The sequence below is a fragment of the Anopheles stephensi genome, chromosome 2 (genome assembly GCF_013141755.1).
Source record: "Anopheles stephensi strain Indian chromosome 2, UCI_ANSTEP_V1.0, whole genome shotgun sequence".
Lineage (NCBI taxonomy): Eukaryota > Metazoa > Arthropoda > Insecta > Diptera > Culicidae > Anopheles > Anopheles stephensi.
Genome location: NC_050202.1, coordinates 27,772,376 through 27,798,184, shown reverse-complemented (window position 1 = coordinate 27,798,184; position 25,809 = coordinate 27,772,376). Strand labels below are relative to the sequence as shown.

At 43.0% G+C, this 25,809-nt stretch overlaps 1 protein-coding gene across 5 annotated transcripts in view; it reads left to right on the top strand.

Annotated features, from left to right (window-relative positions):
* LOC118506027 (muscarinic acetylcholine receptor DM1) overlaps positions 1–25,809 on the top strand; it is a 92,385-nt gene that overhangs the window by 10,467 nt on the left and 56,109 nt on the right. For all 5 annotated transcript variants that reach the window (XM_036042641.1, XM_036042642.1, XM_036042640.1 and 2 more), the window contains exon 2: positions 10,124–11,159. The gene's annotated coding sequence lies outside the window, so the exon portion shown is untranslated. The remainder of the gene's footprint in view (positions 1–10,123; positions 11,160–25,809) is intronic.

The following is a 25,809-nucleotide window of genomic DNA, read 5'->3' as shown; positions in this document are numbered from 1 at the left end:
ACTCGTGAGGTTATAAAGACAAATAATAATAAGAACAATTTTATTACTCAAGAATTTCGTTAACAAAGTCATGTAACATTAAGTCCTGTTAAGATATCCTACAAAAAGAGAGTGAGAAAGAGCAGTAGAGAAAGCAAAAAAAAAGAAAAGGAGAACATCACTTTCGATAAGTAACAAGTAAAACTAAAAGTTAGGCTGCTCCCTAGCAATTTGTGCAGATATATGAACAGACCTGAGTGGTCGTTTTAGACCATGAATAGAGTTTTAAAAAGAGCCAATTATTCTGTGCTGCACTTTAAAAAAGACATCATGCGCCCCACACACATATAGCAGCAGCAGCAGCGGCATTTTGAATCGCTCCAACCAACTACACGCACACACCATTAGCAGATCGAAACGAAACGCTTCGGGGACAGTCTCCCGGAATGTACCTTTCGCAGGCACACCGACAACAGAAGAAGAAGCAGAAGAAAAACGATAGCATCCTCTCCCGGCTTTCCCGGGGTCAGGAAGGATCGTCCGATTGGTTTCGAAGAAGTTGCTAATGGATTTCGACCATCGGCTAAAGATTCTATCGAAAACAGCCTTCCTGCCTGGGGTTGGCCGAAAAAAAAATGGGGATGAATTTGGCCCCCTTGCCTTTTGTGTGTGTGTGTGTGTGTGTGTGTGTGTGTGTGTGTGCTTTGCTTTGTTGCTTGCTGGAGTGGAGTCCAGCCCCGGTATCTTCTTGTTCCCTTTTTTTCCTGTCGCACTGGCTGCTTCCGACGGCTGAACCAATCGGTTCGCTTTCCTCAATAACGCGATTTCGAGGTAGGTTTTTTGTTGCTGAGTTGGCCAACAAAAAACGAAAAAAAACCGTCCACCCAACGGGAATGGGACGGAAAGTGGAGGGTTGGCCGGGTAGGAAATCGAAAGAAAACGCAAAGAAGGGTGTTGAATGTGTTGGACCCCGGGAAGACTCCGGCGGGCACAGCAGAAGGTGGGTGTCTGGAAGGTGTTGGAAAAGAAATGAAGGTCGAAAGTAATGAAAAGAGCCCAACAGCCAGCCGAAGGGGAAGGAAGTTGTGTTATTTGGATGCTTTCCTATTTTTATGGTTCCTTTCTTTGCTTGGTACTTGTTTTCGGCCCGTTTTGCTACAGGCGTGTGTATGTATTGGGCGCTTATTTATTAGACCAAAATGATGCGCACTGGCAGGTCCGCCTGCCATTATTAAAAACGGACAGCAGTGTCTCGGGTCATTCGTAGGTGCGCTTTTTTACGATTTCAACAGCCTTGTGTCATATTGTGCTAGTCAGTCGCTACCTTGCCAGGATCATGCCAACAACCGGCCGTGAGTGATTCCGAGAAAACCGTTTTGTCCATTTTTCCTAGCCCATTCCACGGTGGACGTCGGCAGATGATGCTCCCACCCGGATAAACGGCGGACGGAGCCTGAGTGCCTTATTTACCTCTTTTTCTTTAAAATTTAGAACAGAACAGAAATTTAGAACAGACCAAAAAAAAAAAACAGAAGGAAAATGTCCCACAAAAGTGTAGCGAGCAGTGGCCGGAAAAGCTAGGTCCATTGAAACGGAAATTGTTATGTTGTTCAGAGGCCGACAACGCCATTGTGGTGTAGAAAAACTCGCTCTTTCCTGCCTTGCTTCCTTATTTTCTCTCCCCATGGCATTTTATGACATTTTTTTGCTGTTGTTGCTTCAGCTATGCCGTTCCGTTCCCAACGCGAGCTTTCGTGTCGAGAATCGAGGTTTTTAATCTTCGCCCAGTCCATCTGCCGGGTGGATCCTGTTCATGCTTCATGCGTAGGTGGCTTGTCGTACGTGTGTATGCATGTTGCACGTTACGAAGAGTGTTTGTGAGATAAAAGATTATTCCGGTTCGGTCCACGGGGGGGAAAAAAAAGGTTGGCAGCAGTTTGGGTGTGTGAATTTTTACCCCTGCCCTGAGCTCACCCATCGTTGCCATCCGAACGTTTGTTTCAACGCGTCAACAACAAAGCACAATCTGATTGAAATGGTACGCCAACCGCTAACCGTTTCACCAATGCCGTTGCACACCATCGTAAAGTGTGTGTGCGTGTGTGAGTGTGGGCCTTGGGCCATCAACTAAAGGACGATTTAATGATGAAGGAATTTTAATTTAACTGAAAGCTTCCGATTGGTAAGCGGTTTTCTTACGCTTCTCTAGTTCTCGGAAGTAGGACCGTTAACGGGTTTTCTTCTTTGGCTGAAGTCCCAAAATCGATCAAAACGAACCAACCACGGGCTAGGACCACCCGGTCTGGACGGGTTTCAACGAACCAAGCAAATGGTTTCCAGTTTTGGAGCGCACCTGTGAGCGCACTTTAGCTAAACTGCTCGTTCGATTAGGGGTTTGCTAGGATCCTGGGCTGCTGTCGATAAAATCAATCAACTCTACTACACAAGAACGCACGGGTACGCACTACCTGGTGGTAGGAGTCTTTGGGTAGAGTTCCCAACAAAAAAAAAACTTACGATCCCTTCATGTAATCTGTTTAAGCTTAGTTTGCTTTCTATAAAGGTGGATGCACTTTACGATACAGTGTTTGCCTGTAACCATATTTGGCATGTCCCTTACAGATGGGGATACGATAATTGCTATCTTAATCGGATTTCTCTTTGTGCACCTTAAGCTCGCTTTTTAGGCAAGAGTTAGTTAGGCTTATCACGGATGCAGTTGCGCGATAAGAAGAGTGTTAAATAAACAACAACACTTTAAACTGTGTTTTTGTACTGGATTGGGCTAGATGAGGCACAGAAACTGACTGATACAATGTATGTTAGGCATTTTTGTTTAATGGTTCCAATTCAAAGTTTTGATTCACAGCCAAGGCATCCAATTTCGAGGTCTTAGCTCATCTAAATAACAAGCACTTTTAAGGATACCTTACACACAGTATTCCAGGGTTTTTTATCGCTTTTCCAGATTTTTTTGTTTAAGTCCCTACCATAAATGCGTCTATGCGTTAATGCTCAGTCTAGTCTACCTTAAGATCAATGCACTAGGTCCAAAGGTCCAACTTTATTACCCCACCATGAAAGCGACCATCAGAAATATTTGCACCAAGGATTGTTTTGGGTGTAACTTCTTCCTTGGCTCTGCTATTTCTGGCATCCTGAGACTTGATTTTACCCGTAGCAAGGTAGTCAGCCCTGTGTACGGGGAGGCGGTCTAGATGGGATTTGAACTCCGTTCCCTTACCGTGTGAAGACCGGTGCCGCTGGCTCCTCGACCACCAGACCGCTCCAGAAATTGTTTTAGTTGTAACAATATTAAAAAAATAGCAGGATGTAACACTTTCATCAGATATTGCTCAGAAAATCGCATACGAACTAGTGATGGGCATAATTGGCAAAAAAGCGGAAAAGGTTCCGGTAAAAATAAAAAAAAAAAACAAATTTGAGCCAGTCCAAAAGGTAGCTGCAAATAAACACTCCACAACCGTCGCAGGCGTTGAAATTGGCCGAAACCGTTTGAATCATCCTGAACTGTCAGAACCGATGGAACTGCTGAACCGTCTGGAACTTTCTGGAACATGAGTAGGAAAACATGCATGTGTGTCATTTTTTAATATTCTGTTTTCTTATGCGTCTCGCTAGCAATACAGTCCCCAACGTCAAGCTTCACTAAAATTATCATCCAATCATTTGGCCATTAACCAAGGCACATACTCGCTAATTCTGGCCGACTATGATTCCGTTTTACGGTTTCGCTGATTCCGATGGTTCCGACGGTTCCGGACCGTTTCGATTGGTTCTGATGGTTCCGACGGTTCCTCAAACTTCCATGGAACCGAAGATTCCACATTCTCGGAATCGGAAGAGGAGATAAACCGGTCGGATTCAGAGTGGAACCATGGTTGTATTCTAAAGAACCTATCACTAATGCGAAGAGAGGTTTGCATTGCATTGTAAGCAAACGCGGAACCTGCCGAAAACTCAGTATTTTCGGACCCAAACCTTCAGCCAAAATTTGCCATTTTGATCTAAATGAGATGGGCCTTCATACGGCAGGTCCGGAGTACAAATCCCATCCGGACCGTTCCCACGTAGTGAAAACTGACTGTCCAGCTTAGTGGTATCACTACGTCTAGTAAGTCAGAAATGGCAGGTATGACCTTAAGAGCACGTTAGCCCAAGAAAAGAGATTGAGATGCCTACAGTCTAAGCTACCACATCCGCAGGCGACCAGTGATCGTCTAACATTTATTAAAATATCTGGGAAACCGTCAAAAGAACTTTGATTAAAACTAAAATTATATGGAATACTGTCAAAACAGATAATGAAAAATCGAAGCTATAAAAATATGTTTGTTTCCATAACCAATCATTATACAGTACGGCAAAATTCAAACAACCAACATATTCTGAACCAATTCTGCGATACTTTCCGGTTATTTACAGCACTTTTTCGCCTTCCAGCAATCTTACCCATTTATTGATTTTTTTTGTTTTACTTTAATTACATTGCTCGTTTCACTACCAATACCAATATTCGGAACTCGCCCAATATTCGGTTTTAATGACAACCCAAGGCAAGTAAAACAGCAGCAGCGGAGTAGAGAGAGAGAGAGAGAGAGAGAGAGAGAGAGAAAAAAAGCTTTGCATAATTTGTTTCGGTCTGCACAAGCTTAAACTTTTCTGATTGTGTTTGTCTAAGTGACTTAAACGCAACCCGCACTGACGACGGTGGAGAGCGAAAGGGGCGAATAATGAAACATATCAACTTCGCTTCATCGATTCTTTCCCGGTGCTCCTTGTTTACTGTTGTCCGAGAGCACTCTCCAAATGAGGAATTCGATTGGTTCAGTTGGAGGTCAGCAACGGTTCTGTTGCTCGGAGGATATTTTAGAAAGAATTTTGCCCGAGGATGTGTGCGTGAAAAAAGCTTCCTCCCCTTAAAAAGACACAAACCCGAAGGTCTGTTACAAGTTTGTTGAAGGCAAAACAAGAGGAAAAAGAGAAAATCTCGCAAAAAAGCAGAAAATCAGACAGAACAGAGTTGAAAAGAGATTCACTGCACTGGCACGAAGCATTGTACATGGTGAAGAAGGACGAATTGAATTTATTTTGTAGCCCATTTTTCATCGGTGTGTAGCGTTCGCTTTTTTTTCTCCCTTACCGTTGTTGTTCGAGTAACGGGTCCCCGGGAAGCTTTTGATGCTGCTGGTGTGTATGTGCGTGTTAGCTAAGACGCAAGGCGCGGGTGAGTTGAAATTTTGAATTTTGAAGCGACTACGAGGACCGGCTTGAAGGAAAGACGGTCACACACACATACAGCAACTTCAACAATGGCAGCATTAACGCGATGCCTACGGTATCTACATAATGGACAACAGCGTAAAGCGCAGGGAGAAAAGGCCTCCAATTTCATTCGGGGAAACATTTTTGCATAACAAAGCAACCAGGGCCAAGGACCATTTTTCCACTGTTTCTTTGGTGGCTGTGGCTCCTCCGGCTTAGGCGGTTCGTATGAAGTGTGTGTTTGTGTGCGGTTTAATACGCTGTCAAATGTAAAGGCTTATCAAAAAGCATCCATCCGCAAACCCACTTCGACACGTCGCCGTGTACTTTGGGCGGCTCCCGGTGCACCGGCAGGATTTGTGGTGCCATTGTATGGAGCAAAAGGGAAATTACGAAATGGAAATATTGAACCCTTCTCCTTCAGGTCATTCCTGACAATGGTTTCGTGCTTTTGCTGGTCAGTACTGTTCCGTTCGCTTCACGAGCACAAACACTTCACCGCACTGCTGAAGGTGCTGTCAATAGAGAGGGCTTATCGAAGAGCATGTTTGCGGTGATGGAGATTTTCTTTAACTGTGGGATGTATTTATTTGTTTGTTTGTGCGTGTGCGGTGAGAGGATATATTTTTCATTAGCGCCAAATGCTGGCGGCAAGCTTCTGAAGGTGATTGCGTTCTTTGTACTCTAAAGAAAGTTAGAAATGGTACACGGAGGAATGGATTCATGTTTGTAATTGCACAACAATGTTCTAAAGATTCTTCGCGTTTTATTCTTATTTCAATCGAAAGCGTATTGAATTTGATCAAGCTTGTAGGAGGAATAATAATTGAAGAGTGGATCCGCATTGAATATTTTGATATAATATCCCGTAGAATTTATTATCTCTTCTTCTTGGCTTCAGGATTTGTTTCTAGACTTACTAATACCTTGTAGTCAGATAGCCACTCCAGCACATGGTGGAAAAGCCTGAATGATATTTGACACATCCTGCGAGTCCTGCTTGGATAATTATGACTTTATAAGGGTCTACCGCTAGCGAGCTTTATAAACCTTCCGTTCGGGTTGCCAAGGCGATAACGGCGCGGGTCTTCACACAGCAGTACCTGGGTTCAAATCCCATTTAGATCGCCTCCCCGTACGACGCAGAGGTGACTACTTTGCTACGGGTAAAATCAAGTTACAGAAAGCCAGAAATGGCCCGCCAAGACCAAGACCTTTCGAGGTTGTAGTGTGAAGGAAGAAGAAGAGAAGGGTCTTGGGTCTCTGAGAGCACATTCGCCTTTTGGAGTCTTGTCGAGTCCTTTCCTGTCGTATCAATTTCATAATTTTTTATCTGTTTTCAAAGGAAACATAGTCAATTTTGTCTCCGGTAGGGTCCATAACGTAGGACTGATTCCATCTTACCATTTCCTCGTCCACTTAATTTAGAAAAAAATCCAGAATTGACTGGAACTAGCTCAAGTCGTATGTCTTAAATTATACCTATCGTCTAAATTATAACACAGGAAAGGTTTGTTGAAAGAGAAGAAAGTGGCGCCCGTCTACACACAGTAAGATCCGGAATCAAATCTCATCCAGAGCGTTCCACCGTAGAAAGGACTGACTATTTGACTGACATGTCTAGTCTAGTCTAGAGGACGAATTAAATCGGAAAAGGGTTCGAAGCAGAGGGTCATTACGATCAGCAGCAGTTCATCTAGAGGAAATTATAAAATGAGGACGAATGCAATGGGAAAGCGAGGGGATATAAAATAGGAACGAGGGTAAAGGCACGTGAGCTACGATGCTGTTTAGAAGGAAGGAGCCAATGAAGGAAGTTTGGACAAAGGAGCGGCAGTCATCCAGTGTAACCGGGACCGAGTAACCGACATTTGGATTGATAGGAAAGAACTGCAGAGGCCAGAACTCCAAGTAGCTTTGATATACCAAATCTGGACACAACCTCTGCGCTTCTCCAAAAATGATTGGACCACAAAAAATCTCGAGTTACCCGGTTGAATAGACCGAGCGACCTCCGTACTCTTCTGCCTACAGAATCTATGTGAAGTGTGAACTATCGACCAGTATCCCAAGATACTTGACGATTGAAACGCGATTTAATTTGAAGGATAAAGGATAGCTGCACCAGAGCGACTAAACGACATGATATCAAATTTATCTGGACATAGTACAAGACTGTTGCGAGAGCACCAGGAGGAGAAAATATTGTGGATGTTTTGGAAAAGGATATAGGCAGCGGGAGTGAGGATGAGATAAAATATTTTAACATCGTTGGCAGAACACAGGCAACAATCAGGAGGTAGGACAGAAAAAAATAACAAGGCTCCCCTAAGAAACTACCTTGAGGGACAACAGGACTCAGAAGGAAACGTTATACTTATACTATACACTTGTTTCTTGAGTATATATCACCAGAATGCCGTTGGTCGTGTAGTAGTTAGATATTTCTTGCTTTATTATTAAATATTATGTTGTACTTTGTTTATAGTCAACATGTTTCTTGCAAATTCAACTTCTTGTTCATCCATCATCACACAGATATTATGTCGCTCTATACTTAAGGTAATCTCTCACTCTTTAATAAGCCACTCAATTCACTTGCATTCGTTAGACCATAAGACTAGATCGAATTTACGACTACCAGAAACGCCTCTTTCGCTCTACAAACAAAAATTTGCGTCTCACTGCACCATGACGCAAACATTCTTCAAAAATGGTTCAAAATTCTTCACTCTCACCAGCGCATTAATTACGTCTGGTGCATAATAATCTTATCAAACCACTAACACAAGTCACACGCGTGCGTGCGTGCGTGCTAGTGCTCTTTTGTTGCAATAACCACCCACTATATCGAGTGTGGCGTTGAGCCTCGTGTAAATTATTCCAACCGTGCCCCGTGCAGAAAAATCACTGCCCCACGTCTCTTTGATGTTCGAGGCGTGTGTCGAAACGGGACCGAAAAACACGGACCAAGATAGTTTGACTAATAGAGCAAACCCGACAGTCCCGCTGGTGTACCATGTGTACCGGCTTGTTTCGGTTACGGTTACGGCACGATACGGCTCTGGAACGGAAGTTACGATAAAACTCCAAGGCTCACGGCGTGAAGAGCAGCAGCACGGTGGGTGCTGCCGGTCGACCGATGGATGACGAACCATTCGCTCCGGGTAACCGGGTCGACGGCTCATTTCAATAATTCGATAAATCATCAACCTTCCCCATCCGGTCGCATGCTCGCTCACCCGTACTCGCCCATCGCTCGGTACACGGCTTCCGGTGGGCGTTAGTGAGGAGGTCCTGACAGGCAGCAAAGACTCTGCACGCCACGGTTTGCCGGTGGTCTCATCTTCTCATTTCGGTTGCGTCTACATTTTTCATGAGCACAGTGCATAGTTTAAATATTCATCTTCTACTTGTTGGCCTAATGACGGTAGTCGAATGGACTCTGGGTCCGGTACTCAGTGTGTGTGTACGAACGCCGGTCTAGCAACAGACCCACTGCCCCACCGTTGATGTTAGTCGAGACGTTGATAATGATGGGCGATGATGATGATGAGCATGGGAAGTTGCGAGCCTAACGATCGTCCATCCGTATGATGGAGTCGATGAGCTACTGGTACGAACAAAGTAGGGGCTTTTCGATGGGGAACTCGGGAATGTGACCGCTTTTCTCGGAATTTCTAAACAAGCTCCGGTTGTGCTTTCTTGCGTAAACATAAGTATTGTATTTGATCACCTAAGACTTTGTTACTTTATTTTGATAATCTTTAAGGGCCTTGTTTGGTAATCTTACCGATTCTGGCTCTTCCAATTAAATGTCCAACCAAAGTGACTCTCTAGATCCCTGTGAAGAATACCAGTTCTTCACGGTGCTATTAGATTTATTCCTCGCTTCACACCAGCATACAAATAGCCGGTAAACTGTGCTTCAAGATCTGCCAAACCTGGGCTGCATACAATATATTTTGGTAACAATTTAAATTCTATCTCCACACACACACACACACGCGCGCACACGTTTGACCCTAAATAAATAATAACAGAGCAGCAAACCGCATTGCTACACGGCAAACGGCTTGCGGGGACCACTTTCAACGCAACGCTTGCGAACTTCCAACCGCACTCGGACTCGGCGTGAAGCTACAAATAAATTGACCGGTTTGCTTGAGCTGGAGCGATGGAAACTCGTTTGTTTTTCCCTTTTTGCCGGCTTAATCCTCATCCCCCAAAACGGGTCGCTATCGGCAAAAGTTGTTTCCGTTTATTATTTGTTGAGCTGTTTGCTTTTTTTGTTCTTTCGTTGCGATACTTCTGGTGTGTCCTCATTGTGCTGCACAAGGTGGAAAAAAGCGTATGTGGCGTCACCTTTGGTCGGCGGCTTTTCGAACTGTTACGAAAGTCGTTGACCTTCGCTTTGACCTATGCGTATCAATATGCTCACTTGCGAAGGTCCCCCCCTTTCATCGGTTACTATCTACCAAGCACATGCTGTATCATACCAACCGGCCGACCGACGGATAAACAGGTCCCAGGCACATTGAAGGAGATCCGAGGCCAGGAAGACAGTTTGCCGCAGCTCAGGGAAAGCAAATACTTCATCATCAAATAGAATATATATTAATCTTTCCGGTTCAATAAAAAAAGGAGAACGGAAGCGTGCAACTTGGGTGAGATAGATAGCTATCGCGGGGTGGGACGAGGATTTTCACTGCATCCTGTGATCCGTGCTCCTTCGGTTCACTTGACTTGGCTGTTTTTTTTCCGGACATTTCGTTACCGTTGCCTGTTGTGGACAGCATTTAAGCACGGCAGTCCCATTCTCATAAGAATGTGTCTTCTCTCTTTTCTCTCTTTCCAGCGAATTCCAATCTACCAATCCCACGCACCGTCTGGATACAGTGTTGGCCGGGTTTCGGTGAAGCTCTCGGCTATGTTTGCGTTGGTTGGAATGGGCAAAAACGGCCGTCTGATACGGGCGTGTAAAGCGGAAAATCTCACGTTGTCGTAGGAAATGAAAACTGAACTGACAAAACGCGAATTAGCGAGCGAAATGAAAATTCTACAACGCGACCAACATTGACACTAATGCAAGCGTGCGCGCGCGCTCAAAAATGCAAACATAAAACAAAATTCATTTCGAGACCGAACGTCCGCACCTAGCGGTGGAGAGTGGTTTGCTTTCCTTCCCCGGGAAAAGCTTTATCGGTTGAAGTGTGTGCGCGTGTGTGTGCAAATCGTGGTGCTGGGAAGGAAACGAATTCCAATTGCGACTGTGTGCCACCGGGTAACTGCTACCGAACGTAACCGGCCATATATTTCAAACGATGGAAATGTTTTTCCGGAAAATGATAAACACCTTCGCGGAAGGCGAACGCGCGTGAAGTTATTCACTTTGGCAGCAATTAACCGCGGTTACAGATGTGCTCGGCACGGTGTTAGAAGGCACAGGAAAAGTGTGTACCCCAGTGTGTGTGGGTGTGTGTGGGGGTGCATCTGCATGAGGGTGTGAGCGTGTTCGTGAGTGGAAGAGGCGTGTGATGGGATTAAAATAAAAGTTTAATAATGTGTCCGCTGAAGGGAATGTCGCCGCCAACAAAGATTGCTGCAATAATGGGTAACGGTGTGAAGCTGGTCACGATCTGCGATCCTTGCTAGGGGGAGGGATGCTTGTTGATACGTGGCTGAGTGAGCGTGTGTGTGTGAGTGTTTGTGAGTTGGCGGTTCGGATCGTTGCGCTGTCGGTCACTATTGCGACGTGCGTGAGCGGTTGAAGGCAGCCTGCGACTAGAGTAAAGGCTACAACCCGTTCGAGTGAGCGGGCGGCATGATGGATAGAATGCTTACGCGATGGAATCACATCGGAGAGCCTTTGAAGCCGTTGTTTATACGATAAGGTAAGTGATGGAGCTGCTTTCTGGGGGGGTAATATACGTTGAACCAGGCTAAATGATAAGTATGGTGTAATTGTCCAATAATGAACACTTGTGAGCGCTTGCGAGCAGCTAATGAACATGACGTGGGTCTTGTTATCCGAATCATAGCAATTTTGTTATTCTCTGATATGCCATCATGAACACAATTCTGATGTTGATGGTATATGAACTTCTCATTCTGCTTATTAAGCACAACAACCTCAAAACATCTTGAACAGCGATCAAATTTTCCTTTTTTATACAAAAATTGTTTGATTTTCAAACATGCTTATATGACGTAGATAAGAATAGACAAGAGCACATGTGCTCCAGAGTCTCCAACTGGGAGCAGACTGTGCAGGCTGAAGGAACATGATCCATCCTGTGCAGCAGCAGTCCTTGTGGCACGTTGTTGTGCACTAACAGTGTGACTGTGGTAAGAGACGTTTTTACAGGCTGCTACTTTGGCGTGAGGAAGTTTGTCGATTATCATCCGTCGCAGGCCTTTGGTAGTGTTGTTGGATGTTTGAAGATATGCCAGGTGCTGGATCTGGAGGATTCCCAACGCCAACAATGTGTAGGGCCCCGACTTTTAGGCACCCTTGTTTAGCAATGTATCGATTCATCGGTGAATATTAAGGCGGGACTGTGTGAAGACTGTGACCTCAACTACGTGGAAGCGCTAATTGGGGCAATGGGATAGCTTAACTTGATTTGTCCGGATTGTATTCGAAATCCGAACCTGTCGTGTGAAGACAGAAACCGTTCTATACCGCCTAGACCTAGTCTACCGGACTGTTACATATCAGATCATATCTCAGTGCTTCACATCGCCAAGATCTAGCCCATCAGACTGCCCGGTATAAGATGAGATCCCAAAAAACCCTTAAATCATAACGAATATTCCAGACCAGAAGTTGCATTCCTGCTTTATCTAAAGTCAAAGTTCAAAGCTACGCAAGATGCATGGCCAGTTTTTCAAGTCCTGACAGATCTTGCTTAGCTTGTGTCAAATTAAAGTGGTTGTTAAACGCTTAGAGCCGTGGTAGTCTTGCTTGCCTTCTCTTTATCCTTGTGTCTTGTCTTTTACACGTAAATTCTAATTTTACTATACGCTGATGACATAGGCACTGTTTGAGACTCTCCTGGTAACAGAAGCTTATCAAAGCGCCGAGCAAGTATCTCAAATTCAGCGACCCTGTTAGCAAACACTGATTTACACTTACTAATTAAGTGATCACTTCTTTGCCTAAATGTCAAGTAATGAAGAACAAAGCTGAGAATATACAGGACATTTCTAATCCCACAAGTACTCCCACAGTCCTTTGCTCCGAAAAATGTTTAGTCCCCAGCGAGCTTTACTGGTTGATAAAAATGTACGAAAACAATTGCTAGCTGTTATCCGATTAATTAAGGTAATAACATTGCTATGAAATATTATAATAAAAACAATTATAAAGCTGATTAGTTCATCTGTATTTAATCTGGATCTCACAATCTGAAAGAACTAGGACTAGGAAAGAATTAGGATGAAAATGCAATTTTTTTACTGTTTGTTTACAGCATTTGACTCATTCATTATATAGAGTGGAAGCTATTTTACTAAAAATATTCAACGAATCAATCGTATAATTGGATTATCCACCCAATACTCTGAATTCTTGACGTAAATCCCGGTCATGTGTCTGATAGCAAAAGGCAAATGATATCGGAATGAATGAAATGTTATGTTGAAGGATTCCAAGAACTGATTCTTCCAATCAATAGTGCTATGAGAAGAGATGGGAATGTATCATAAAACGAAAGCTGAAACAATTTGCGTGTATGTGTACTCTTTGCATGCTCAAGCCTCGATGATTTTGTGAGGTTAGGTTTGTATCACTATATCTTTCGTTGAGTGAGGATCCCGAGCGTATAAGCGGTTGACTATAGGTAATTTAAAATAATATAGAGCTGAACTATGAACGTGTTGTCTATGGGAATGGAACAACCCAACTAAGATTTGACCTCAGACCTGGACAGCTGGACAGTACTGACCAGACCAGAATTTTTCACCGGACCATAATTAATAGTAATAAAACAGCTTAAAGTCTACCTCCGGGGCTTGATTGAACCACATTAATTTATGTGCTCGTGCTCGCAGTGGAAATTATGATAATTAACCCTTTTTGCACCGACCAGCTGGTAAGAGCTTTGTGCACAAAACTTCGCGAAAATTGCTGATGTAACGTGTTTTTATATCTTCCTAAGAGCAAACTCACTGTGCTAAATAGTTTGTACGTGGACGAAGCGAAAGGGCCGTGTACGTGTTAATGCATCCTTTGCCGAGAGGATGGTCCGACAGTGCGCTTTGTGTGCGCGCAGCGTTTACTCTGTACCGGTGGCATGAGAATGTCCGGACGTTCCCGTCCTTGATTGTTGAAGGTTATCATACCCGATGCGCGCACAAGGGTCGTGCATTGTCGTCGTGTGCGTTTGACGTTCATGCTGCAACGTGGACGGATCTGTCCTTACTCCATGCTATGTCGTCCTTCCCCCACAACGCCTCTCCCCTTCTTGTCGTCCCACCAGACGTTGGGCGTTGATGGACAGGCTCATTATCATAGAAATTAAATAACGAAAAAGAAATGGAAATTAATGGAAAATTATTGCTTTTCACATGCGGGATGTGCAGCACCGGTTTTCTTTTCTTCTTCTTCGATGTGGTTTCGCTTCCGGTGCCCAGGCTTTGGGGTGCGGTGCAAACCAACAACAAAAAAAAAACCAGTAAAAAGAAAACGAACGGAGAGAATGAGGAAAAAATCGAACTCATGAAAGATTAATTGGTACACACAATGGCAATGGTGTCGGTGAAGTGAAAGTCACCCAATTGGACGTTGCGCTCGGGCCACGTCGATGATGATGCTGCAGCGATGGAGCATCGCTTGATCGCTGGACAGGGGCGATGCTGCCTTAATGTGCTTGCGCCAGTGAGAATGATGTGCTTTTGTGTGGCGAGTAATTTCTGCGCTAGTAATTTCTAAGTAATTGGAACTATTAGACGAGCAGAGTGTTTGAGAAAGCTGCTTAACATCTTCTCCGAAAGTGTGCGGGTGTGTGTGCGTTTTTTTTGCGTCATTAAATGGTATTATAATTAGGAGAGAGATAAGTCGAAAAAAGGGAAAAACATAGGAAAAGCATTTTCGTAGAGATATGCAACGTTCAGTTACGCCTCCGGAGCTATCTGTTTAATTAGGCCGTTGACTGAGCGCTTGTAGACTGAAACGGTAAGGTAAAATTCATTTTTCCAATTTATTTTTATCTTCTAGCTAAGTACAAGCTTACCGTAGTTGTGTATAAAATTTGTGGAAGAATAATTCTGCTGTAAGAAAATCTAACATTTTCTGCATAAAATATTATACGAGCATGGACTGAGAACGTAGGTCCTATAATGCTGTATTTAACTTTTAGTGAGGTTAGAAAGAAATGTCTCTCTCTCTCTCTCTTCTTGGCTTAACGAGCTCCTACGTCATGCCTGCCATTTTTGGCGTTACTAGACTTAATGATACCACGTAATTGGATAGTCAGTCCTCACTACTGAGGAACGGTCCGGATGGGATTTGAACTTCGGTCCTACCGTATGAAGATCGGCCGAAAGAAATAGATAACAAGTGTGTAGTTAGTCGAACAATGACATATATAATCTATGGATTGAGTCACTCCAAAGTTTTACTATTTCTTAGGAATAATCTGGTTTGAGGTTCTCCTATGTAGCAGAAGCTTTGCATCGAGCGAACGGCACTAGACGACGGATTGGAGTTTCTTCTCTCTTCATCCTTGGCACTACAACCTCGAGAGGTCTCGGCCTGCCAATTTCTGGCTTTCTGTGACTTAATTTTACCCGTAGTAAAGTAGCTAGCCTTGCGTACGGGGAGGCGGTCTGGATGGGATTTGAACCCCGGCCATGCCCCGTGTGAAGACCGGCGCCGTTTTCGCCTCGGCCACCAGACCGCCTCATTGGAGTTTAACGAGGCGAAAAACCTATTTGATCGAGGAACCACCAGCGTTCTTGCTAACAAACACTGATTAAAACAACTCTGGGAGTGATGTACAGATAAGTGACCGCATCTTTGATGTCGTTGAAAATTTTACCTATCTAGGGTCAGCACCAATTTCACATAGCTTTTGCGTTACGCGCAAGGGTGCTGACAATACAGCCTGAGGAAACAGCTCTGGTTAAAATACCTGCCGCGACGGACGAAACTAGGATTGTATTGACTGGGACCAGTACTCACATAGGTCTCCGAGACATGTACTCTGCCGAAATATGATGTGTGCAAGGACCGTGGAAGAGCCGTTCCTATGACGAGCTCTACAAGCTTTACGGGGATCGCATCATCGCGTTTATTAGACTTGCAATGCTCCAGTGAGTTGGACATGTCATGAGAATGGCACCGGACGATTCAGCTCAAAAAGTGCTTCTAGGCCATCCATATGGTCAGAGGAGACGTGGTAGACCAAAAATGGCATTGGACTGGCAGACGAAGGCGCTGGACCGTGAGCGGAATCGAGGATTGTTGCAGCAGTCCAAGACCGCTTAACAGTGTCAGCGCCTGTTTGTTTTCAAGTTTAACAAGTCTTCGCCCAAGCTCTCCCGGTATGAGGCGTCCTTTCAAGGTTTGCAGGAGCAAATGTTTCCAAAACCAAAGTGAGCTGTACTCGTTACAGTCGAATACCCAACAATTACTCTTGAAAAAAGAATGTAAGTTAGACTCAAAGCTCAATTTTGAAGACATAGCACACAAAAGCATTTCATCGCTTTGTGAGTTACAGAACTAATAAAGTTAAGATGGATGCACCTTAAGCTCTTTGAACACTGTAAAACATTTTACAAAAAAAAAAGGCACAATGCCTGCAGGTTTGCAGCTGGCACATTATACGTTTTGTTCGTCACTTTTGAACTCAACTTTTGCATTGCACCAAGAAAGAATATATTACACTTTACAAACTGTACCTGTAACTGTTTTGAGTATTTACACAGGTTGCTGTGCTTGCACGTGTACGTTTTTACTATCTCACTCTCTCGCTCTCACTCTCTTGCTCTCTCTCTTTCCCTCTCTGCACAATAGCAAAAGTTTAGCAGCAAGCAACAGCAAAACCCCTTTTCCGTTGAAAGTGACAGCAACTTTCACAGCATAAAATCATGATGAGAAGCTCATTCCATCCACTTTTTTCTGTTGTTGCTGCCGGTTGATGGGTGAGGAAAACGCGGACGAGCATACACGAGTAGCGGTGTTCGCGTAAAGCGCCCCGAGTAAACGAGTGAGAGCCATATGCTCCAGATACTGGTGCCATGGTTCCAAGTGTGCTTTCGCTCCGTGTGTGCCTTGTGTTGATTCAAAAATGGTTTACAGTAACATGTTAACTTGGTGCGGTAGGATTTCAAAAAATGTGAATACTGAATTTTCTCTCCCAAGCCATTTTAGAGCTTTCATCTGTGCGAGATGCCTTTTTCCTCTTTCATTTTTTTTGTTCTGAGCCAACCGGATCTTTACCGACGCCACTGCTGTACAGGCAGTTGGCGAAGTATCGCACATCTTTTCCGGTGTTCCATTCGGTGCCCTTGCCGCTGTTGTTACTCTTTTTTGTATGTAGCCTTTTTTAAGCGAATGCTACATGAATGTTGACGGGTGTTTTTTTTTCTCTAGTGTTTTTTGTGTGTAGCTGCGATGACTATGTACTTTAACTTCTCCAACCGCTCAATTTTCGTGACACAGTTTCCACAACCAAAGCTTGGATGCATGGATGTACATAGCGCGAGTGGGGTTTGTTTTTTTGTTTGTTTGGTTTTTGTGTCTGCGAACAACAATGTAGGAAATTGTTGTAATACTTTGCGCAGCGCGCAGAATGTCTTTTCAGTCACTCAGCTTCAATTTCCTTCCGCTTGCCGTTTTCTCAACGAGCTGCTGTTTCATTTAATCAGTCATTTTTCCTGAAGAGTTGTAGAATGTGAGTTTCTTTTTACATTTATGTATTGCTTAATACGTTGAACGTTTCAGAAGGAATCGGGAGTGATTCTGTGTGTGAAAGAATTTTTTTGGGTGCAACAATTTTGAGCGTTAGATACAATAAAGGGACTAAACGTTTTATTCGATTTGGTTGTTTAATCAAATATTCAGGCAAATGTAAAATTTAGGTATAAATAAAGCGTATTTTAGGAGATCCGGTGGCGGTATACTGACCATTTTGACAGTTTCCCATTTGGTTATTGTATACATTACCTTAATCTTCAATGCCTGCATAAAACTAGGACACTTTCCCAATAGTTGGAAACAAGCTAAGGTTGTGCCAATTCCAAAATTCGGTAAAGATTTGAAACAAGCTTGCAACTACAGACCAATTAGTCTTTTAAACTGCATCAGTAAAATTTTTGAAAAAATTATCGCTGTAAGATTACGAACATACTCTGAACTTTGTAATATTATACCAAACTCTCAGTTTGGTTTTCAACCCGGCCTTTCCACGACACATCAGTTACATAGTTACAAAAAATCCACCGACCTAGTACTACTGGACACGGAAAAAGCGTTTGATACCATTTGGCATGATGATATTTGACTTACAAATTAATCAAGTATGGTTACTCAAATTATATAATCCATCTGATCAAGAGTTTCCTTTCCAATAGATCTAATGCTGTTTATATCAACAATTCGCATTCCAATACCTACTCTCCCCCTGCGGGTGTGCCACAAGGGAGTGTACTCTCACCCATACTTTTCAACATCTTTACGGCTGACATACCTAAAATGGCAAACTGTACCCAATACCAATATGCGGACAATCTGGGCATTAGCACCTGCAGTAGATTAACGAAAACCGCGGCTAAAACACTAAACAAATCTTTACTCATCTATCAGAAATACTGCAACAGATGGAAATTGAAGATCAACCCTAACAAGTTAGAAGCAATATTTTTCACCCGTTTCACTAGCCGACGTATAATACCTTTACCAATCTAAAATTGAATGGAGTAAATACACCCTGGTGTACCAATGTCAAATAGCTAGGTATGATTTTAGATAAATCCATTACATTCAAACAACATATTGAAAACCTTACTATCAAATGTGAAAAAAGACTAAGAAGCCTGTATTGTTTCTGGAACAGATCATCAAAACTAAGTCTAAAAAACAAAATCCTCATGTACACCTCCCTGATAAGGCTTATAATAACCTGCGCATCTCCAGTTTGGCACTCCTGCGCTAAATCACACAAATTAAAAATGCAAAGAATTCAACATAGATGTTTGAAAACTTTCTTGAATGTCCCTTTTTGGTATAGAACTAATTACATCCACAAAACTTGCAATATTGAACCCCTCGAAATATTCATAACCAAACTGAACTCCAATTACTCATCACGAACTAATAATAACCTTAACCCCATACTACTGGAATCGCTCTCCCGATCATAACTATAATTGTATTACCAATCCTCAACTTCTTTCTATCCTACCCTCTACCTCTCCAACGAAATTCACTGTTGGATAATTAAGATTCGTTTTAACTTTTTTCCTTCTCTCGTAACCTGTCGAATTTTTTTATATGAATATAAAAAAACACAAAAAAAAACACATAAAACATAAAACTTTTTTTTTCTCTTTACCTGTGGTGGGTTTTGTTAATTTTCCCATCCCATTTTCCAACTAGCAATGTAGAATCAGCAAACAGCAAAGCTATATAAAAGTTACTAATATTGAGGAAAGCACTAAAGCGAACCCACTGTATAAACATCTTGAAATGTACTTGTATACTTATTATCACAAACAATAAATAAAACATTACTTACTTACTTACTTACAGTTTCCCGTTTGACGCAAGTGCACTGGAGAAGCAAGATTTCAAATTTTACCGTCGGTCTCGCTATTTATTGCAGGAAAAAATAATACATAATGGATTAAATGTGGTTGGGTTAGATAATGTTAACTAGAAAAGCAAATGAATGATCTGCAGTTCTCATGATTGAATTGAAAGCAATTTAATCTAATTATTTAATAAGAACAAGGTGCTCCGGCAACGGTCAAAGCCAAAAGCGCTATTCTATCAACTAGTCTCCTATAAAAGCTTGGGATGGATACAAAAATAAAATCTCCCTATGGCATTGTTCTACTCACGTCGGCAGTCCAGGATGCGTTAGTTTCAATAGCTTTAAAGGATAATTTAGCCCGTTTACGCCTAAATGCAAGCTATTAGGTTGCTAAGAGAAGTCAGTAATGAAAACGGCAGTAGTAGTATCAGTGTAAGGTCTAGGATTAAGCAAAATATCATACATATAGACAAGGTTGGAACCCAAAACGTGTTCGACCAGTCCAGAAGTTCCCCTCTGAACAGTGAAATGGAACCACACGAATTTAAAATTTGTGGATCGCCAACTCTACAGAGAAGCTCACTAATAATAATCCGATAGAAAACCACTCAAAAGCCGAAACTTGTTTATCATCAATCAAGCAGCCTTAACTAACTGCAAACAACTACTCCCGCTTGCACACCGTTCTGCGTCGTACATCGCGATGCTTAATCATCCGATCTTTAGGTCATGTTTGGTTGCCGTTTTGTTCCGCAAACGACACAAATGGCGTCGCATAACATATGTACACCAGTTTGGCAGCTCAACAATATAGCAGCAGCGTGGCAGAATAAACGATGCCTTTGTTCGCGACAGCACACCGGTACGAAGCACACACATTTTCTGCGCTGTGCGCCTGCCACCTGCTCGTCACTGCATTCGAAAGGAAGCGGGCCCGTGGTGATTGTGTTCGGCTTAGCATAAGCATACGGTTGGTGCCTGCAGAACCGGGTTCGCGCAACAAAAAAAAAAGTATGTAGCAGTAGTACGCGATGCATTGAAAAGGCGTGATCACCACTGGCCGTACGCTGTACGCGCCAAGCCTAGACGATGTTTCTGCAGCGTACCGTTTTAGCCGGAGCCGGCTTTCCACGCGCCACACTCTTTTTTCCGCTTCTTCTTCTGGGGCGTAAGATTAGCTGGGCTGAAAATGAACAGTCAATGTTTGGTGAATAATTTTAAAGCAAATTTACTTTCACACGCAGCGTACACAAAAACCCGGGCCCAGATGCCCCGCAGGGCATTTGATAGCGCTGCAAACGTATGGTTTACAAGAGATCGGGTATTAAGATTTCTCTCCCCCCTGTTTTCGTGGTGTGCCGCACGTGGCAGAATTTTGAAAAAAATAGATCTGTTCTTGTAATGGAATAAACGCTCAAAAGTGAGTTGCTTCAGGTAGCTGTTGTATGTAGCTGTTGTTGTAAGATGGCTATGGATTGAAGCTGGGCAATTCTCGAACATCATAGTACTGTCTTAAAGGTGTTGGACTTAAGTAAAATTGATTTCTAGGACTCTGAACTTGAAGTATTCAGGGCAGTCTGGTGGCAAAGGCGATAATGGCGCAGGTCTTACAAGGCAGGACTGGAGTTGAAATCTCATCTAGATCTAGAGGCTTCGGGTAAAATCAAGTCACAGAAAGTCAAAAATGGTAGGGCGAGACATCTCGAGGCTAAAGTGCCAAGAAAGAGGATTATTGAGCCAATACCATTATTCAAAATGATATACATTCTATGAATGAAAATACGTTTAACATTACTCATCAAACGATGGATAGAAGTTGAAGAAATTATCGAACTTTACAGTTGATATTGACCATCAACCCGTGCACAGCTCCTCCAGTCATTGTTTTCTGGCCAATACATGACTGGACCATCTCTCTCGCTTTCTCTCTCTCTCTCTCTCTCTCTTTGACCTAACGACTTCTTAGGGCATATGCCTGCCATTTCTTGCTAACTAGACTTAATGATACGACATAGTTCGATAGTCAGTCCTCACTACGGAGGATCGATTCAGATGGGATTAAACCCCAGTCCTGCCTTATGAAGACCTTCGCCGTTATCGCTTCTACCACCGTTATTGCATATTATTACCTTAATAAAGGTAGACTTTATTGTTGAGGTGCTCCTGTTTTATACAATTCAGAATTAATGTTACTGTTTGTGACAAAAATTTAGGTTTTTTACCACTTGAACAGATTTATTGCAAAAAAATATTTTTTGCGTATTTATCAACGAAAAATAAATTTGAATCGCTTAGGGACATTGCCGTGAGCATACGCACTATAACATTTCACACCCAGAATTTCTGTAAAGTCGGCTTTCACTTAGTCCATTAAAATGCAGCCATGCAGTTTGGTCAGTACCGGATCGTACAGCTTTCTAGCAAGGTTTCTGTCCTTTGTTTGTTGTTTCAGGTTTCGATTGGGCTGTTTATCTCCTCGGAGTTTACCTCCTCCTTTTTGGAGTCGAATTCTGTTCTGTCTCATTAGCAGTTGACGACAAACGGCTCCAGTCCGACGCTTAGTTTACACCTAACGGGCAGTCGTCTGAGTTTCCATATACTTTTTAATCACTTGCGCAACAGTCGATTTAGGTAACCTCCTCTTGCATGTCTTCTCAATAATGTTGATGTTCTCCTAATAACAAAATTGTGTGGAAATTTGAGCGTTAAGTGTTTACTTCTCTTAATAACACGCCTTCATCGGAGGTCGCTTTGTGTCCACTAGGAGTGCCACTATCGTTGAGACAAAATGGTCTCATTTCCAAATCAAACCTTTGAACTTCAAAAAGAAAACTAACATCTAAATGCAGGAACAGTTTCTACGAAGTATTCTAATTCTTCTGCCTCGGTACGTGATTTATCTTGTTGTTTCATCGTAGTCAACTCAGGTTTTTCAATCTCAGAATGAAGATAAAAATAAACATTTCACATAGAAGAAAGAATTTTGCAAGACAGCCAAAAAGAAAGAAAAAAAAATGCTCATAAAATGATAAGTCCAACGAACTTCCTGGAAGAAAAAAAAAAACAACTCTCCTTGGAAACCGAAACCAATGGTGATCGGATTTTTCTTCGGACGCACGCATACGACTGACAGCACTCTCCGTTCACCTTTTTATGTCCATTTTTCTGCTTTCTACTCTTTCTTGCATTGTGTTGTGAACCGTTGTCATCAAGGAGCCGATTGATGGACCCCGTTGGTAACGTTGTTAAAATGAGATAGCTCTGTCAATCATCGGCTGACCGAACCGTTGTTTAGCCGTTCGGTGAAACCTTTGCCGTGTACGGTCGCTTCCGTCATCCCCCTTGAGAACCGATACACCGGCGAGATGGGTCCTGCTGGAACCGGAAAAAGGGATTTTATTAAATTTTACCCTTCCAACGCCTTCCAACAACTGCTGTCCTCGAACGCCGAGTGTCTGCGGACCCAAATCCGCGAAAGGGGTTTTGCTTGCAAACCATTGTAACGGGTTTGTTTCGGGTTGTTTGCATGGACCCGGCCAGATAACGGAAGAGCTGAAGCTTATGGGTTTAGCTTTGGGTCAATAGGTTGGCATTTAATATGATCCGTTTAAATAAGACCACAGCCGGTTGGCCTTCTCGCTGGTCTTGGGAGGGGGGCCACAGTGTGGGGGCGATAGGACTCGAGGTCGTGGGAGGGGCCTTTTAATGCATTTAAATTACAAGCGGGACAACAACGGTCTGTTTACGTTCATCGCCATTTGACGGGCTTCAGCAGACTGTCAGCTGGCGTGCAGGCGAAATAGCACGCAGCCCGGTTATGAATATGTTAATAAAATCACCACAATCGAAGGAAATAGGTCGATTTAACTTTGACATTGCTGATCGGGATGAGCTCCTCGGCTGCGCTCCTGCTCCGAGGTCCGGGGTTATGTTTGCAGGTTTGACCGCAGGGTTCAGCTGCTCCTGCTGCGACGGCCGTACGGCCAATAAATGTCACTCTAAAATGGGCCGTCAATTTCAATTTGCTATTGTAGAGCGAATGATTTTATGGATGGTTAGCTGGGAAAAAATGTTTTATTGCTTCATTACACTAAGCTTTGCTAATTAAACCGATGAAGTCGAACCTTTGTTAAACAGCCTTTTTTTATCGCATGTGCCACAATTTTAAGCCTATTAGGTGGAAATCTCATCTATGTGTACAAACAGTCACATTTTTGAGCGAAGGTGAAAGTTTAAATTGATAATAAATTAGCTTCCATAACGTCCTTCAATGTGCATAAAGAAGTGCAGTGAGCTTTGCCAAAAATTGTAATAAATCAATAAAATTTAAATCGAAAACTCAAAAAGGTTCTTGAATATGTAAGACTGGCATCATTCTATGTAGTAGGAAGTAAATGTGTGGAATATTTATAATCCCAGAACTCAAAAACGGCATGGACTCTGTCCAAACCTGACAAAACCCTCTGAGTTCGAAAGGAAGATGCTCAGATGTATATTTGCCCCGTATGTATAGAAGCGCGATGGAGGGCCGTTACAACGAAGAGCGCTTCGAGCTGTAAGGTGATCTGACCATCGAGCTAATTAGCCTCCAGGCCATTGACTCTCGCCAGGAGTCTAGAAGGTTGCTGTCTTGTCACGAGAATGGCACCGGACGACCCAGCCCGTAATGTCCTTTTAGGATGTCCTTATGGACAGAGGAAGGCATACATTGAAATGAAGTGATGGCGTTGATGCGTCCGCCAGAAAAGTTCGGATAATCGATTGGCAGACGACAGCGCTAGACCGTAAGCGGTTTAAGTAAGTAAGTAAGACTTGATAAGTAAAGTTAATAAGATTTATTGATACCACGTAGTTGCAGTGGTGAATCAACCTAGGAGCGAAAGGAACGGCCGTTCGGGGCCTCGTCAGTTGGGAAGGCCTCGTCGATGCGGAAAATCCTGTTGGTCTTACTCACAACCGAGTAGGGATGGGTAGATCCGACCATTTGCCGGATTGGATATGCCCGGAGCGCTCCACCGCCGGATTCGAGGAAACCCCCGTCGCCTTCAAAATTCTACCCGGAAATTATAATTTACCAAGCAAGTGTCTGGAAAGAACCGAGCATGCCCGGGATATGGCAAATAACTAGGAGGAAATGCCTAGTTAATTTTGTTAATTGTTTTTTGCGTGAATGTAATTCACAGTCACCACATGCGGTGGTGACAATACGGCATCGGACCGTCATAATTAATAAATAAAATAAATAAATAAGTGTCTGGAAAGGACAAAGAAGAGAGGAGATAACGCAGAACAATGTGCACGACATACATTAGCAGCAGAACGGGAATCTGGAGCGCGGAATCAAAAACGAGTCCGGAACCAAAACGAATCCAGAATCAAATCGAGTCCGGAATCAAAACGAATCCAGAATCAAATCGAGTCCGGAATCAAATCGAGTCCGGAATCAAAACGAGTCCGGAACTGGTCAGAATCATTCTTTCGGATCGGATCGGACTCTTTTATATGCTGGATCGGATCGGAGTCTTGATTCCGAACCGGAGCGCCCATCCCTATAACCGAGTCACAATTAGAGGGGCCTCTAGTGCCATTCCGCTTGGGGCCTCCAAAGACCTTGATCTGCCACTGTTTGGTTGGATAGTTAGTCCCATAGATACACCAATGATGGGCTACAACTTGAAGTGCATTTAGACATCTTCCGATTGCGCAGAAGTCGATCGGAACGATTCTTAAGATGTTTCTCGCTGATGTTATTGTTAGGGGTAATTCTGTACATAAGGCTATGCTCTAACCCATTGAGCTAATGTATAGCTGGTTGGTCAGCCAGCTTCGAAGCAAACATCGAACAGGACATCGAATAAATAAATTTGATATTGATCGGAATGTTCGGTATCCCACCTATATACTATGTATAGCTTGGCCAAATATATAGGTACGAAAAACATTTCCAAAAAACCACAGACAGATTCCAGAGCACCCAATCGAACTTGTCTTGTTTGACGCTTGACAGAGCATAGCCTAAGTGTTATGTTGGCAACATTTGGGTAGTGAGTTTTGTCACATAAATTGTCAAAATTTTATGAAATTATTGGTTTGTTTAAATTTGTTTGTCCTCTGAGACATGGACTCTGTCCAAAACTGACGAAGCCCTCTTAGCTGCGTTCGAGAGGAAGATGCTCAGAAGGATTTTTGGCCCCGTATGTGTGGAAGGACGATGGAGGAGCCGCTACAATGACGAGCTCTACGAGCTGTACGATGATCTCACCATTGTGCAAGCGAATTAGACTCGTCAGGCTCCGGTGGGCTGGTCACGTCATGAGAATAACACCGGACGACCCAGCCCGTAAGGTCCTTTTAGACCGTCCGCACGGACAGAGGAGGCGTGGTGGGCTCAAACTGGAGATGGATAAGTAAGTTACATCAAGATAAAAATTCTGAAGATCCTGTTTGCTAGTTATGATTATTTTAGTTCTATCCACACTACATTATGCACGGAAGAGCTTGTTAGTGCTGTATTAATCCTCAAAATTATTTTAGTCATTGATAACCTTGAAATGCTTGTTTGAAGTTGGATAAATACTTTATTTGTACTTTTTGTAAAGCATCTAAAGGATTCATACTATTTGTGATTTTATTCCAGAACTCTTCGTTAAACGCAGATTTCTTAAAGCTTCAGTTAGCATATCTTTATATCCACAAACAATGCTTGATGTCTAATAATCGTAGCTAAACGAAGTGTTCTACTTAAGTAGTTTGATGCAGTTACGTTAAAAATACGAAAATGTAC